Source organism: Electrophorus electricus, chromosome 9, assembly GCF_041902795.1.
Source record: "Electrophorus electricus isolate QZ-2024a chromosome 9, ASM4190279v1, whole genome shotgun sequence".
Lineage (NCBI taxonomy): Eukaryota > Metazoa > Chordata > Actinopteri > Gymnotiformes > Gymnotidae > Electrophorus > Electrophorus electricus.
In genome coordinates, this window is record NC_137505.1 from 6867501 (window position 1) to 6872500 (window position 5000).

Sequence of the window (5000 nt, forward strand, 5' to 3'; positions counted from 1 at the left end):
GTGTGTGTGTTGTCCATATCTGAGGCATGATGTTAGTTGAGTCTAGAGCTGTAAGTCAGAAGCAAACGTGAGAGAGAGAGAGAGAGAGAGAGAGAGAGAGAGATTGATTGATTGATTTCCACCAGTATGGCTCTACCTCAGAACTGGGAGTGTCACTGGTCAGCTTTCTGTCTTGTTCAGTTGCTGAGATCGCAGCAGGAATGCCTTCAAATCCAGACACACCGTGTGTGTGTGTGTGTTTATTCTACCCAGTAGGGGGTTATAGACGAGTAAACACCCTCTGAAAGCTTGCCAACCCTTTGAATGACTAAGCGCAGTGCTCCGAGTGATCAGCAGGGGGCGTTACTGCAGAGGGCAGTTAGTCGTCACTGCTGCGCTATTGAGGTTTGTGAAGGAAAAGCCAATTTATAGAAGCTGACAGGCGCCACATTTCGGGTGGGGAGCCCAGAACGTGCACGCATTATCTGCTGCTGGTGCTGCCCAGGTTGTCAGTCTCATTCCACGTCTTTCTCCAACCAGTTCCTGGGCGGAGAGGCGGATGTGGGGGGGGGGGTGTCACTCTGGGTGCAGGGTAATTGGGTGCAGCTTATTTTATCCCAGTGCTGAGGCATTTTAAAATGTCCCTAATCTGAAGGGTTCCGTTGTAGCACGGGGCCGGATTCTGAACTACTGCCTGCTGTGAATCCACCCCTAACTGGGCCTATTTAGGGTTGACCTAAGCTGCTTTTTGTAACGCCACACGGTGAAAAAGTATTCTTGAACAGCCTTCGTTAAACTTGTCCACTTGAATTTGGCGCTCTCCGATGTCATCCTGAACCACCACGGCTGTTTGCACGGCGTTGCTGAGCTCAGTGAGCTTTAATTTAAGTTCAAAGACACTGGGTCAGCCTTCGGATGATCCCAGCCGAGGGGAGATGGGGAGACTGGGGACAGGCAGCAAAGCAGATGGATTCACGTGAAACGTGGCCGTGCTGGTAATGGACAGGGGCTCCTTTGTTTGAGGGTTTTTTTGGTTATCAGACTTTGTATCCGCACATTTTACCACCAGAAATGGACCGCAGTGCTCCCGCGTGTCTATAGAGGCAGTCCGGACCACCTGGGTCAGGGATAGCAACTGTGTTCCTGGAGGGCTGTGGGAAAGCTCTCCCTGCTTAGACACACCTGGGTTGTGTAATATTTGACATCATTATCAGGCATGTTTGGTTTGGGAATTGCTGGACTGTGCTGGATTAGTAGGCGTATTTGGTTTGGGAAGTGCTGGACTGTACTGGAGTAGTAGACGTGTTTGGTTTGGGAAGTGCTGGACTGTGCTGGATTAGTAGATGTGTTTGGTTTGGGAAGTGCTGGACTGTGCTGGATTAGTAGATTTGTCTGTTTTGGGAAATGCTGGACTGTGCTGGAGTAGTAGACGTGTTTGGTTTGGGAAGTGCTGGACTGTGCTGGATTAGTAGACGTTTTTGGTTTGGGAAGTGCTGGACTGTGCTGGTTTAGTAGATGTGTTTGGGCTGGGAAGTGCTGGACTGTACTGGAGTAGTAGACGTGTTTGGTTTGGGAAGTGCTGGACTGTGCTGGTTTAGTAGGCGTATTTGGTTTGGGAAGTGCTGGACTGTACTGGAGTAGTAGACGTGTTTGGTTTGGGAAGTGCTGGACTGTGCTGGATTAGTAGATGTGTTTGGTTTGGGAAGTGCTGGACTGTGCTGGATTAGTAGATTTGTCTGTTTTGGGAAATGCTGGACTGTGCTGGAGTAGTAGACGTGTTTGGTTTGGGAAGTGCTGGATTGTGTTGGATTAGTAGCCGTGTTTGGTTTGGGAAGTGCTGGACTGTGCTGGATTAGTAGACGTTTTTGGTTTGGGAAGTGCTGGACTGTGCTGGTTTAGTAGATGTGTTTGGGCTGGGAAGTGCTGGACTGTACTGGAGTAGTAGACGTGTTTGGTTTGGGAAGTGCTGGACTGTGCTGGATTAGTAGATGTCTTTGGGCTGGGAAGTGCTGGACTGCACTGGATTAGTAGATGTGTTTGGTTTGGCATGTGCTGGACTGTGCTGGATTAGTAGATGTGTTTGGTTTGGCAAGTGCTGGACTGTGCTGGATTAGTAGACGATTTTGTTTTGGGAAGTGCTGGACTGCGCTGGATTAGTAGACGTGTTTGGTTTGGCAAGTGCTGGACTGCACTGTATTAGTAGATGTGTTTGGTTTGGCAAGTGCTGGACTGCGCTGGATTAGTAGACATGTTTGGGCTGGGAAGTGCTGGACTGCTGGATTAGTAAACGTGTCTGGTTTGGGAAGTGCTGGACTGTGCTGGAGTAGTAGACGATTTTGTTTTGGGAAGTGCTGGACTGTGCTGGATTAGTAGATGTGTTTGGGCTGGGAAGTGCTGGACTGCGCTGGATTAGTAGATGTGTTTGGTTTGGCATGTGCTGGACTGCGCTGTATTAGTAGATGTGTTTGGTTTGGCAAGTGCTGGACTGTGCTGGATTAGTAGATGTTTTTGTTTTGGGAAGTGCTGGACTGTGCTGGATTAGTAGATGTTTTTGTTTTGGGAAGTGCTGGACTGTGCTGGATTAGTAGATGTTTTTGTTTTGGGAAGTGCTGGACTGTGCTGGATTAGTAGATGTGTTTGGGCTGAGAAGTGCTGGACTGTGCTGGATTAGTAGACGTGTTTGGGCTGGGAAGTGCTGGACTGTGCTGGAGTAGTAAACGTGTCTGGTTTGGGAAGTGCTGGACTGCTGGAGTAGTAGATGTGTTTGGTTTGGGAAGTGCTGGACTGTGCTGGATTAGTAGATGTGTTTGGTTTGGGAAGTGCTGGATTTGAGCCTTGACAAACCTCTCAAAACAACATTGATGAGGCACTTAAACTCCACCTGAACATGAGCTGGAATGTGACGCATTAGGGAACATTTACTTTTATTTAGACAACCTTGTTTCACATGTGAATGACTCATTCCCCTTGGCATTCACTTATTTTCTACGTATTCACTCTTTCTTTCTGTATCTCTCTCGTTTGTTGACAATCCTCTTGTTCACACTTCATCTCATTACCTCGGGGATATTTTTTTGGAGACAGCTTCATTTGCAGGTTTTGCAGAGAGGGTCTCGGAGGTGGGCGCACAGTCTCTGTGGAATGGGCTCATAGAGTCCCTGTGGCTATATGAGTGTGTGCTCACACGCACCCATCCCTCCCGCGACCGCAAGGGCCCACGTACACGGCCCTGATCACGCACACCCGTCTGGCGGCTGTTCCCGGCATCTTGTGCTGCGGTCACTGGTGGATGCCCTTGTGGGAGTTCTCTTATCGTGTGCGTCTGTGCATAGAGCCTGCTTCTTACCCCTTTGGGTGTTCAGTTTTCCACATGCCATTTGAAATCCTGTTGTTAATGAACCAAACAAAGGGAACCGTAAAGGGCCCTCCCTGCACGGCGTGGCCTCGGGGTCTGGGCGACCTTCCTGTGTGTGGCGTCAGGCTCCTGCTGCCTGCTGGGAAGCAGAACTGGACAACTTAAAGGCCTCCATGTAGTGGGAGTCATAAATTGTGCTCCGCACCACAGTGCATTAGACCGCATGGTCTGTTAAACGTGCTGTTAGCAGGGTTCCACAGACGAGAGAGAGAGAGAGAGAGAGAGAGAGAGAGAGAGAGAGAGACAGAGCGAGAGAGGAGAGAGAGGAGAGAGAGAGAGAGAGCGAGCGAGAGAGGAGAGAGAGAGAGAGAGAGAGAGAGCGCGCGCGCGGAACAGGAAAAAAGATGGATGACATGAAGGTTACAGGCACATCAAAGTGAACAGAGTCGGCAGTGGTTTTAAGGCTTATGAGCTGCCAACAAGGCAGCTAAATCTGGGGGAAATAAAGAAAAAAAGTGTGTGTGCGTGCGCGTGCGTGCGTGTGTGTGCGTGAGGGAAGAAGACAGCCTGGAGATGAAGGAGTTAATTTTTGTTTCTCCAAAGTGCTTTTCCAACTTTTCCGAATGCTCTTTTCCGAATGGTCTGTTCCTGTTCTGTCTCCCTGGCCAACGGTTTCCCAGTGACCTGAATTACCTGAGTAATTACTCTGATCATTTGAGCGGGTCTTCCAGAACACGGGGCGGCACAGAACATTTCACAGAACATTTCGTCTTAAGCCTCAGGGAAGGTGACGGACGAGCGAATGAAGGCTGGGGTCACGACATCCCACCACAACGTAACAAGCCCCCCTGTACTGGACTCTCTCTGTTTGTGTTACATGGTCTCTCTCTCCCTCCCTGTGTTTGCATGAGTGTGTCCATGTGTGTGTGTGTGTGTGTGTGTGCGTGTGTTGGGCAGGGCAGAGGTCCGCGTGTCTCCGGGTGGGATGTATGACTTTATAATGCGTGCTGTGTAGCAAAGGAAGCAGAGCGCTAAGCGACTGTCTGAAGGTGAAGGGAGTTTCCAACCTTCAATTATTTATCCAGATAAAATTTGTCTTTTAAGTGGAAATGGAGGTCTATCCATGCGCAGGCGTGCCTGAACTTACAACGGGAACGGCACACCCCTAATCCCAACACGTCTGTGGCACGACATCGGCACGACTAGGTTAAGTATGAACTGGTGAGGGTGCAGTCATGGTGGCAGTTGTCTTTACTTTTACAAGGATGTGTAGTTATTGGAAAGTTTTACTTTGGAATTAATTGTGTTTGTATCTGGATGCTTACGACGGCTTCCAAATGCTTGTCTGTCAGCAAAAAGTCGCACCTAAATGTTTTGCTGTAGAAATCTAGATATTAAAGTGTGAATTAGAGTGTGTCCTCTGCCAAGGTACGTCAGATTCACACTGAGCGCCCCGAACAATCCGTTAACTTGTATGGCAGTGAAGTGCTGTGTCTTAAATCCTGATTCACTGATACACATGATCTGGATCCTGTATTCTGACTCACTGATTCGTTCAGAGATTCAGTGGGGCACGGTGTGGCGTGTCTGATGCCTGGTGACAGCGTTATCAGACGGCCTCCGCTCTGCTGGTGTTACGGCTGAGTAGCTGGTAACACCACGGATA

General features: G+C 49.3%; 1 protein-coding gene across 5 annotated transcripts in view; it reads left to right on the top strand.

Annotated features, from left to right (window-relative positions):
- The window catches only part of myo16 (myosin XVI), a 109817-nt gene that overhangs the window by 26451 nt on the left and 78366 nt on the right, over positions 1 to 5000 (top strand). The window lies entirely within an intron of this gene.